The following is a 10,857-nucleotide window of genomic DNA, read 5'->3' as shown; positions in this document are numbered from 1 at the left end:
GCCTGTGGAATTATCTCCCCACTTAGCTCAGCTACTACACCTCCATCTTAACTGCAGAAACCCTCATCCAAATCTGGTCATGTATCAGTTTGAGACATGGTCTGGCTGGTGTCAACAGGGCTCCATCTTGCAAACAGATTCACAAACAGAGATTTCCACTACCCACCGCACCCATTCTATTTGACAGTTGGCCAACCCTGTGCTATGCAGTGTTGTGGTCATGTTGGTCCCAGCATATCAGAGACACAGGGTGGGTGAGGTTTATCTTTTACTAGACCAACTTCTGTTGGTAAGAAAGATAAGCTTTCGAGCTTACACAATCAGCAGACCTGTAGAAGAGCTCTGTGTAAGCTCAAAAGCTTCTCTCTCTCTCTCCAGCAGTAGTTGGTCCAATAAAAGATAGGACCTCACCCACCTTGTCTCACATGTGCTGACATTTGAACCTATGTGAAAGGTGAGTGAATTTACCAAATATGTTGCTTAGCTCTGTTCTAAACCTCCTGTTTACTCAATGCCTAAGTTTGGAAGTCGCAGCTAAAGGCAAGAGATTCAAAAATTCTAAGGCCAATAGGTACCACTGGGATCATCTAGTCTGACCCCCTGTATAACACAGACCCTAGACCTTCCCTGAATTAATTCCTGTTTGAACTAGGGTAGATCTCTTAGAAAAACACCTCCTGCTAATTTTAAAAAGTCACCATTGATGGAGAATCCCCCACAACCCTTGTTCTATTATTCCAGTGGTTAATTCTCCTCACTGTTTAAAAATGTGTACCTTATTTCTAGTCTGAATTTATCTAACTTCAGCTGCCAGCCATTGGATCTTATTTTACCTTTATCTGCAGGATTGAAGAGCCCATTATCAAATTTCTGGTTCCCCTATAGGTACTTATGAAGCGTGGTCAAGTAAACACCTCTTAAGCTGGTCTTTGTTAAGCTAAATAAAGTTCCTTGAGTCTATCACTATAAGGCATGTTTTCCAATCCCTTAATTGGTCTTGTAGCTCTTCTCTGAACACACTCCAATCAATCAATGTACATCTTGAATTGTGAACACTAGAACTAGACATTCCAGCAGCAATTGCACCCATGCCAAAAACAGAGGTAGTATAACCTTCCTACTTTTACTGAAATTCCCCTGTTTAAACATCTATGGATAGTCCTTTTGGCCACAGCATCATACTGGGAGCTTACATTCATCTAATTATCCATCGGCATATGAGGTGGCCCATGGGTACTACTTCATCATTAGTGAGGAACAGGTTACCTTCAGCTGAGCTTCACTGCAGGTGTTCAGCGCAAGAGCTATCAGAGTGGTTAAGGCAAGAAGAGTATGGGTTCGCACCTGGGTTCATAGGACTGGCTTGAGTCCCATGCCGGGGGAGTTTTCTGTTTACGTTCTATTTGTGTTAACTGATTGTATTCTCTTGATCCCTGGAGGAAAAGACTTGATGCTCTGTGGCTGGTTTTGACCCTGCCAAGTCAGCCCACCAGCTGACAATGCTGATTTCCAGTGAGTGCCGCAGGAGGGCCAGTCAGAGAATGTTTAACCGGTTCAAATACAAACTACTTATACCCGTAACTCTAACAGGATGGCCAGCTCATTTAATACCCAGGTGGCTTGGGGCCAGTCAGCCCTCCTTAATTAGCCCTTCCCTGCTATGTCTCTGTAGGTTTTGGGACTTAAAAGGAGGAAAAGGCTTCAGGAATGGAAATCCCTGGGCAAAGCTACCAGTGAAGAGGGAGAGGAGGCAAGTAAGTTATGCTGGCTGAGGAAAGCTGTTGTAGGGACTTTCCTGCAGCTAGAGAAGAAAAGAAGTCCTAAAGATTAACAGCTGAGGGGCTGGCCTCTAGAGGAAGGCACTGCTCTGTAAGCAGAGTGGGGAAAAGACTACACAGCTGAATTGGGGTGAAGCACCTACAGAGGGTAACTTTGGAGCCTGAGTTGGAAGAGGAGCCCAGGTGGGGCAGAATCCTCTGGCTGGGGAGGGATGTGGACAGGCTGACTGAGGCAGAGGAAAGCCTTGCACGGGAGAGATGTTGGGAGGAGAGTGGACAGGCTGCTCTGTTGTGAGGTAATAAGCTGGGCTCCAGCTTGGAAATGACAGAGCTGTGTCCTACCAGAAACCCTGGGTGGGAGGGTCAAGCTGATGAGGAGATTGAGTTGATTGGAGCCTGGAAGGTGGCAGCTGGACAATGAGACCGGCTGTTGCCAGTGGGAGCCTGTGTAAAGTAGGGGGCTGAAGGCTGAGCCTAGTGGGGCAGGAGACTCTTGTTCTGCTGTTGTATTGGAGTGGGGATTAAAGGACTCTGTCTCCTTGGAAGGGGTTGAACACTTTAAAATGGCTCAGCCAGACAGCATCTGGAGTAAGCCAAAGATGGTTGTGGGAAAACTGAGATAGTGCTGCAACCCTGGGTTTTGCTGGGAGTATTTGCAATGAGTGTGGTTGGGCAGAATGTAATTATCTAGTAACTCTAGAAGCTGGGGCCCTGGTTCTTAGCTCTGCTCTACCAGTCTTATACTGAGGCAAATGCAGTTACCCGACAGGTCCTGATGCTGTTTTTACACAACTGTAATGCCCTTATGTTCAGTAGAGGTTACACCACCCTAAATGAGATCAGAATTGGGTCCACGGGGCTTCTGTAGATTGTGCTTTTACTGGAATCAAATGTATATAGCAAAACTATACTCATTACTTTTATTATAATGTAATACTCATTACTTTTATTATAATGACAGGTTTCAGAGAACGTCTGGGGGAGGAGGGTAGGAAAAAACAAGAGGTTACCTTGCATAATGACTTAGCCACTCCCAGTCTCTATTCAAGCCTAAGTTAATTGTATCCAATTTGCAAATGAATTCCAATTCAACAGTTTCTCGCTGGAGTCTGGTTTTGAAGGTTTTTTTGTTGTAATATCACAACTTTCATGTCTATAATCGCATGACCAGAGAGATTGAAGTGTTCTCCGACTGGTTTATGAATGTTATAATTCTTGACGTCTGATTTGTGTCCATTTATTCTTTTACGTAGAGACTGTCCAGTTTGACCAATGTACATGGCAGAGGGGCATTGCTGGCACATGATGGCATATATCACATTGGTGGATGTGCAGGTGAACGAGCCTCTGATATTGTGGCTGATGTTATTAGGCCCTGTGATGGTGTCCCCTGAATAGATATGTGGGCACAGTTGGCAACGGGCTTTGTTGCAAGGATAGGTTCCTGGGTTAGTGGTTCTGTTGTGTGGTACGTAGTTGCTGGTAAGTATTTCCTTCAGGTTGGGGGGCTGTCTGTAGGCAAGGACTGGCCTGTCTCCCAAGATTTGTGAGAGTGTTGGGTCATCCTTCAGGATAGGTTGTAGATCCTTAATAATGCGTTTGGAGGGGTTTTAGTTGGGGGCTGAAGGTGACGGCTAATGGCGTTCTGTTATTTTCTTTGTTAGGCCTGTCCTCCTAGATTGGGAGTGGCTAAGTCATTATGCAAGGTAACTTATTTCCCCTTGTTTTTTCCTATCCCCGCCCCCCCCCCCCAGATGTTCTTGTTAAACCCTGGATTTGTGCTGGAAATGGCCAACCTTGATTATCATACACATTGTAAGGAGAGTGATCACTTTAGATAAGCTATTACCAGCAGGAGAGTGGGGTGGGGGGAGAGAAAACCTTTTGTAGTGGTAAACACCCATTTTTTTCATGCTTTGTGTGTCTAAAAAGATCTTCTATACTTTCCACAGTATGCATCCGATGAAGTGAGCTGTAGCTCATGAAAGCTTATGCTCAAATAAATTGGTTAGTCTCTAAGGTGCCACAAGTACTCCTTTTCTTTTTATTATAATGAGCACTTTACAAACAATGCATGTTCAAAGCACTATGCAGACATTAAGGGACAAAATCTGCTCTCAGCAGCAGTAAATTTCATATACTCCATAACACTGTCCCTATCTTTATAGCTAGGATTGACTGAATAGCTATTGATTGACTGAATTATTGGACGTGAGGAAAAGAAGTGCTCGGAAGATAAAGGTAAGTGCAATATATTATTTATTTGAAGTGCAAGAGAACCTTGGAGCCCCAATCATGGACCATGGCCTCATTACATTCTAGTCATTCATATTTTACAACTGTTCTATGTGTTATGCAAATCTGGAGAAAAAGGACTAAACCAAAGAAGGAAGATAACCAAGGTGTAGGACAGAAGGGGAGGGTGATACTCGGACTACAACATGTCCGATAGAAGAAGTGCTAAGTGGAGCCAGGAAATTGTTGTCCTATAGCAATTCTGACTACAACTGCCTGTAGCGCACACTCTCCAGGCCCATGTGCATTGCCCTTCCACAGTTTTCATTTGCTCGTTATTTTTAGTTGTTTGTTTGACAGGTATCACGTGTTTAGTGTTTCCTCTCTCTCTCTTATATGCTGCTCTATGAAGAGCTGCCATGTCACTCAGTCAACTGTACTGGTGTTCCCATCGCAGGAGGTGCATTTCCAGTATGGTAGGTTTCAGAGTAGCAGCCATGTTAGTCTGTATCCATAAAAAGAAAAGGAGGACTTGTGGCATCTTAGAGACTAACAAATTCATTAGAGCATAAGCTTTCATGAGCTACAGCTCACCTCACGAAAGCTTATGCTCTAATGAATGTTAGTCTCTAAGGTGCCACAAGTCCTCCTTTTCTTTTTCCAGTATGGTAGCGTCTGATTTGGTCGCTTGAAAGAATGAGGGTTCCTGTGAGTTTCAGGTTGGCAGGCCGCAGATATAAATACCTTTTGTTCCAGCCAGATGTAAGTCCTCACTTTAATTCTGAAGAGTACCAAAGGGTCCTGATTTTTGGACAGCTCCATCACAGATGTAACTCTATTTAAAAAGTTTAGAGAGGGCTCAGAAGTAAGCATGGGAGCTAGAATTCCTTCTACAGTCACTTTGAGGGAAATGGGATAGGAAAAAGTTGTTTAGGGGCGGGAAGGTTATGTACCCATCTTGTGTGCCAGTTGTTTGGTTGTATCAGTATGAGTTCCATAATATACATGGAAGGATGTAGGGGATCCTCCATGGCCACAACACTTAAACATCTCTACTTTGGACATACAGACTAGAGAGAATTTTTTGGTGAATCAGACACACAGAGGCCTTCTTTGTATTGTCACCCCCCTGCCAAGTGGTAGCCAATTTCATTGCCTGGCAGGTCAGTTTCTTGAAGAAGAAATCTGTCTTAGCATCAGGGTGTTTTCCTACTGTAACTGGCTTTGTTTACAGTGAGAGCAGCAGATGCCTGTAACAGCAGTGGTCAAACATCTAGGAAATTCCTCCTGGGAATTCTCAGCAAAACATCAGTGCCTGGTTTTCCCCCTCTGCTCTAGGTACTGACTGTAGTTTGAGAGGTCACATCACAAACCCTTCTGCTGTTTGCAACAAACCCCCATAAAGAAATTGTATTAGAAAATGAACAACAATACAGCATGTCTTTGAAGACTGAATAGTGCTCAAATGCTAAGAAAAAGAACTTGCAAAACTCTGTGGAACATTGCCACCTGGTGACTTCTGTCATAATAATAATATGCCCACTGCTTTCCCATAGCTGTGTGGTTAAGAGGCTGGGAGATTCCTAAATCCTGATTCCATTTATACTGAAATGCGTCTATACTTATCCCCCTACACCTGTGACCTTTGTTGAGGTAGGAACATACTGATGCAGGCCTGATATGCTATCCGATTTTAGCAAGCCTGGGGATTCCAGGACTGCTATTGCAAAACACGACCAAGGTGATTGACTAATAAAGGTCTAACTTGTAGGTATAGCTAAAATCCATCTTTTTTGAGGGTGGGGTGGAGCATACGACTTGCTACAGCACATCAAACGTTTTAAAAAAAAAAAAAACCATCCAGACTAAGCATGAATCAAGGCCAAATTTTTGATCGTTAGAATTAACATTTAACAAATAAATAAAACCAACAGATTTTGTTCCTCTTTGCTGTTCTGAGGCTTTAAGAAATGAAGAACTGAAATCCCTTTTGTAAAATGGTACTCTACAAATATGGATTACTGCAAAACTGCTTTCTGCTAAGCACCGCTTTCCTTTCCAGTTTGAGGTGTTCATTATCTCCAATATGAACACTGATGGGGACGGGTACTACAGAGAACGACAGGTGTTGAAATAGAAAAATATTTGCCATATGCAGCAAACAAGTAATCGCAATCTTACCCTTTGTTCTGCAGACTTCTAAATGGAGCTCTGATTTGTCCAGTCTTTAAGATGGCTTATGGAGATGAGAGAATGCTGTAAATACAGGGAAATCACTTGAGCACAACCATGATGGGATTGCTTTTAATCGGACACTCTCTTTTTTTTTTTAATTTTGTAGTAATCAGAAAATAATTACCTATACCTATAAATGATAAACAGTGTTTGTTAAATATTTTTAAGGACTTGTAAAGTTCATAAAGCTGCAACATGCTTTTTAAAAAAAAAAAAAAACCTCCTGTTTTTGTCTCTATTGCTAAAGTAGCTCTGACCAGCATAGCATTCCAGTAGATGTCAGTGTTGGTATTTGGTGAGCTCTGGGAATCCGTCCAAGCCCAGTGCCATGCTAAACAGATGGACAGTGTAAGCAGTTCTTAGAGCATCGCCAAATAGCAAGGGTATTTGGGGAAACTTTGGCTTGTTTAGGGACTTCTCGAATGCATGCTACCTTGCTAGATTGTGCTTGTGTTTTAAACATTAAAACATCATGTGAATATATTATAGACTCCTCTTAAATGCTGATGGTGTGTCCTATCTGAGCGGGTATCAACATAAATGTGTGGGTTGTTTTGTTTTGTGTGTGTTTTTTTTTTTTAATTTATTTATTCTGCCTCATCTCTAACACACCATACTGAATTTCTGCCCAGGATGTAATGAAGAGAGAACTTTGAGCCTCTTAACGACTTGAAAGGTTTTAATGACAGTCTTATGCTGATGCTCTAAACAAAGATCACAAGTCATGGATGTGAGTTAAGGAACAGTGTCAAAATCAGAAAAGCACCAGTCCCTGTAAGACAGGAGCAGTTTGACAATGGTAATACTAAAACGTTTGTTTGGCTCTCTTGGACCATACTGTATATTGATGTAGATGTGAATGCATTTGGGTCAGGAGTCTGTGCATAAGAGTTCTGCTTGGCCTTGTCTTTCAACTACTTTGAGATTTATAGTGTACTTCACTGTTTATGACATTATTGATCCTACAGTATGCTACAAGACTATTTTCAGGGCTGTTATTGTGACAATAGGTAGCTCTTCAGTGATAAAAAGGTTGGTACAAGTCTCTTAGCTGGTGGCACCACCAAGGATAAGATTGTTGTGGGAGCAGGCAAGGGAATAAGAGTGCAAGAAATGTATCATTTGAAAATAAGAATTGTAGTACAAATTAAGGGCTAGATTCAAGCCCACTGGGGTTTGCAAAATCCCTGCTCAGCTGCCCTTGAAACCTCTAGGCACCTGCAATTGCTCAGTGCTTAAACTTTTACTGCAAAAGTTTTCTTAGGCACCTATGTTTCAGCCACTGATCATGTGCGCCGCAGCCCCACAGTAGGAGTCTGGACACCTCAGCCCCAGTGCAATGCACAAACTGGAGGAAGATAAGTGTTCCTCACATAACTACTGCAGAGACCGATCAAGTAAGCAGGTTCAGACCTCCCCTACTGTTCTGGGCCCCTATAGGTGGGCCTACCGAAAAGGGCCAGGTGGGAGGATCACTCCTTCACAACTTTTAACCCAGTGGTTAGGATACTCAGATGGGTTGCAGAAGACTCCCAGTTCAAGTCCCCTCCCTCCTAGAGCGAGGGAAGGGATTTGAACAGGGACTTCTACCTCTCAGCTGCGTGCTCTAACCACTGGGCTCCGAGATCTTCTGATGTGGAACTCCTTCAATCTCTCCTGTTACACTGTAGATAAATAACAAAAGAATCATAGGGCCAGAGAGAGAGAACAAGCATGGGTGACTTTGTACCCTGGTGATCAGAACATTCACCTGGGATGTGGGAGACCAAGAATCCAGTCCGCCTGCACCAATCTTCTATTATTGTATTATTATCCCCAGTGGAACAACTTCAACAGGAGAACCAAAGGGAGCCCCACATCAGCAGATCCCATAGCTCAGTAAGTAGGTCATTCACCTTGGAGGTGGCAGATCCCAGGTCAAATCCCTCCTTCCGTTCAGGGCAAAGGGGACTTGAACTGGAAGTCCCACATATCCCAGGTATGTACCCTAACTGCTTTTGGCCAGGTGCTGATGGGGAGTGTGACATGAACGCTGATCCATGCCCCCCCTTCCCCCAGACCTATTTGGAGGAGGAATTCATCATTGTTTCAAAACCAAGTAACTTTTCTCATTTGAAATAATAAGAATCCAAACATAGTGGGCTGAGATCTTCAGATAATGTAAATCAGTGTCACTCCAGTAACCTTTGCGGAAAACCCTGATGCTCAGTAGCTGAGAATCTGGCCTTAGAAGCCAAATTCTGCTCTCCTTTGCACCAACATTAATTCAAAATCACTCTCTAGTGGTTAGTGGAGCCACTTTGGATTTATACCAGTTACTAAGAACAGAATTCGTCTCTATGTATTCACTTTTTTCCTTCCTGGGTGATTACTGTGATCTGACAGTTCTGGCATTACTGGGATTAATACCCTAATCTTCTGATTTTCTGTAAAATAGCTCTGTGTAAATAAATAAACTAGACTCCTTGTTCTCCACAAACAATACACAGCCTAGGTAGTGTCAGTGCAAATTTACCCACATTGCCCTGCAGTTGTGCCTCAACCCAGACCTAGGGGAAACCACTTCCCTGTCTGTGCACTTGCTGTTCTGTGGGGTTAGGCACATTGGACACCTTTATCTTTCAAGCATTGTAACTGCTGTGAGTGGAGGGTCTGAGTCACTGTCTCTCATTCTTCTACCACTCTCCCCTCTTTGAGGGTTACGCCCAGCTGGGGTGCAGGTGACAAGCAGTCTCTTGTGGATATGAGGCTTGAACTCTCCCTGCGATTAAATGTAAATTTCTTATTCACGCTTTCCCCCTGCCGGAGAATGGCCGCATAAGCAAGTGATAGCTCTTTAATACCTGGCTGGGGCCAGTGTCTTTGTCTCTGAAAAAAATGGCTTGTGGGTGTTACCCAGAATTACAGCATATTTCAATAACAGTCTTAGAGTAGAATCTCATAACTTCATAGATAGTGTTGCTACACACATTTCAGAAGAATAATGATATTCAGCAGATTATAGCTTTTCAAATGATACCTCAGAAGGCATAATTGTACAAAATTTATCATAGGCTTGTAAAAGTGGTGAACATAATATTCTAGACTGTCACAGGGTGGCACTATGATACATTGAGGATGACATCAGTTAAACAGACTATTTTCATCTCTATCAGCTATTGGTGTGACTCTTCCATCCCTCCCCTGGATGATGGAGCTGGCTACTTGTCGTGTGTGTGTGTGCGTGTGTGTGGAGAGAGAGAGAGTCAGTTGGGCTGTGCTACAAACTGTTGTAATCTGGGCCAGTCAGTCACTTGTGTGTGTGTGTGAGAGAGAGACTGTTTGCCATTTAAAACAACAATAGTAGAAAAAGTACTATGTAATTTTGGACACCAGAGTACAAGCAATTAAAATTTAGCATGCTGTACTGTTGCCAGCTGTTCAGTACTGATCTAAGGCCACTGAAAACTTGTCACTGATTTATAGACTTTCAATCATAGGATGGAAGGGAAATCAAACATGGACTGCACACTTTGTTAACAAGTCCTGTCCATCTTTCAGCAACAATAGAAGGAAAAAGCTGTTGTAGGCCAGAAAATGCTGTCTGAAAGTTAAATCTTGATGGAGACTGAGTGGTCTGTTTGGGTACGTGGTCTCTGCAATTTCTTGGCATTGCAGAAGTAGATTGTCAAAATGCTCCAATACATGTTTATGCTGTATCCTCCATGTATTGTATTGTCTAATAACCTCTACCTCACTTGACCTCCTAGGTTTAGCAAATACTTTAAAAAAAAAAAATCCAACTCCCATGCAACTTGGAGACCTTTCCATTTACTTCGGTCAGAGTCGGATCAGGTCGAATGAATATATGGCACCAAAGAGGCACATAGGATCATTAAAATTTGATTTCCAACACAATTATAAATTATATCAATCCAAGTGTGACTGCCACCCTGTCTGCTCATCTTGAGTCAACATGCATTATTCAATAATGCTTATTTATGACACTGGCTTAGAAATCTCAAGTTAACTGGGAATTTAGCAGATAGTGATTCCCACCTTTTCTTAATAAGAGTAATGGTACAAGTCTGATATTTATTCTACTTTTATGTAGCCCACCTCATAATAGCAATTCACAATTCTCCCAGTGTATTGGCAAATCTTTTTCTTCCTGGCATCTGGGTTCTCATCCTTGTCAGTAGCAAGATTATAGTTCAGACCCAGATGGCTAAAAAGCAGTATACACATAGCAGATTACCATAACATGCAGCAGAAGATAGACTATAAATAACAGTAAGTATGTCCCAAATAAAAGGTGTTATGATAAAAAGTATGTTAATGTAAGCACCAGAGTCAGAAGATTTAGAGGGATGGAGCGCTCTGCTCCCTCTAAAGGGGGGGAGAAGAAGAAGAAAAGCCAGCTCTGGCCAATTCCCTTTCCATGAATTATAATATTGCTCACCCACAATTCTACCAACTGAGTTTTGTTGCTCAGTTTGAAATTTTGTTTCTCTTTTAGATAAGAGTATTATTACTGCGCTCATGAAAGGGAATAGGAATTGTACAGGCTATGCTCTGGAGTGAGCAGGTCACCCTGACTGAATGGATCGTGAACTTTGGCTTGGCAACA

The 10,857-nt window shown here is 42.6% G+C and overlaps 1 long non-coding RNA gene across 3 annotated transcripts in view; it reads left to right on the top strand.

Annotated features, from left to right (window-relative positions):
• The first annotated feature begins 755 nt into the window (after positions 1 to 755).
• Positions 756 to 10,857, top strand: part of LOC122461587 — an 88,063-nt gene continuing 77,961 nt past the window's right edge. Inside the window, exons 1-3 of one of the 3 annotated variants that reach the window (XR_006283569.1) lie at positions 756 to 1,512; positions 1,673 to 1,754; positions 3,947 to 4,019. This is a non-coding gene — a long non-coding RNA (uncharacterized LOC122461587). Of the gene's footprint in view, positions 1,755 to 3,946; positions 4,020 to 10,857 lie in introns of all 3 variants that reach the window. The other 2 variants (XR_006283568.1, XR_006283567.1) reach the window with 2 other exon arrangements.

The sequence above is a fragment of the Chelonia mydas genome, chromosome 9, assembly GCF_015237465.2.
Source record: "Chelonia mydas isolate rCheMyd1 chromosome 9, rCheMyd1.pri.v2, whole genome shotgun sequence".
Lineage (NCBI taxonomy): Eukaryota > Metazoa > Chordata > Testudines > Cheloniidae > Chelonia > Chelonia mydas.
This window is presented reverse-complemented; position numbering and strand designations above follow the sequence as displayed.